The sequence below is a fragment of the Penaeus vannamei genome, chromosome 13, assembly GCF_042767895.1.
Source record: "Penaeus vannamei isolate JL-2024 chromosome 13, ASM4276789v1, whole genome shotgun sequence".
Classification (NCBI taxonomy): domain Eukaryota; kingdom Metazoa; phylum Arthropoda; class Malacostraca; order Decapoda; family Penaeidae; genus Penaeus; species Penaeus vannamei.
This window is the reverse complement of record NC_091561.1, coordinates 32,641,194-32,641,928: the sequence shown is the minus strand read 5'-3', so window position 1 is coordinate 32,641,928 and position 735 is coordinate 32,641,194.

Below are 735 nucleotides of genomic sequence, written 5' to 3'. Positions count from 1 at the left end.
CAGGATTTCTCGCAGGTACGTGGGCAGCTGCATCAGGAAGGTGTAGAGGCCGAAATCATTCCCTATGGTGGCTGCAGTCAGAGCCCAGAAAGGAAGGGACTTGGCGAGGGCCAGCCAAGGAATGTCTACTGTCTGAGACAAATGGAGAGATTGTGATTTTTAAGAAGGTTTTAGCATCAAGTTGGTCGAACAAGAAAATGTCTTGATAAATAATGAATGAATTGCCTAACAGAATGCAAAACACATATGCATATATACAGCAAGAATCTCACCTCTTTCACCAGTACTCTGCATCAGCCCCGTGCCCTCCCATCGCCACTTCTCCAGCAGTTGCTTTACCTCCGTTCCCTTGACACACTCCTGGTGGAGCTTCAACTTCTTCAGCTCAGCCTCCGACAGGCCTAGGTGGTCCTCCGGCCTTTCGGACACGAGGCACCACCACGCCAGCGCCCACACCAGTCCGGACGCCCCGAACACGTAGAAGACGAGGGGCCAGCCGCCCAACACGCTGGAGGAGCACAGCCACCCACTGGCTATCGTGCCCACGACAGTGCCCAGTTGCGAACCTGGAAGAAAACCGTTTCCAGTAAATGTCGCAGTTATCAAAGAGATATCTGAGAGCTATCACAAAATGTAAACAATCCTAAGAATGTTGGCAGACGATCGTATATACAATCCAAACAAAAACCGTCACACTCATCTTTAATGACTAGTGTTTAAAGATGATTGAACATC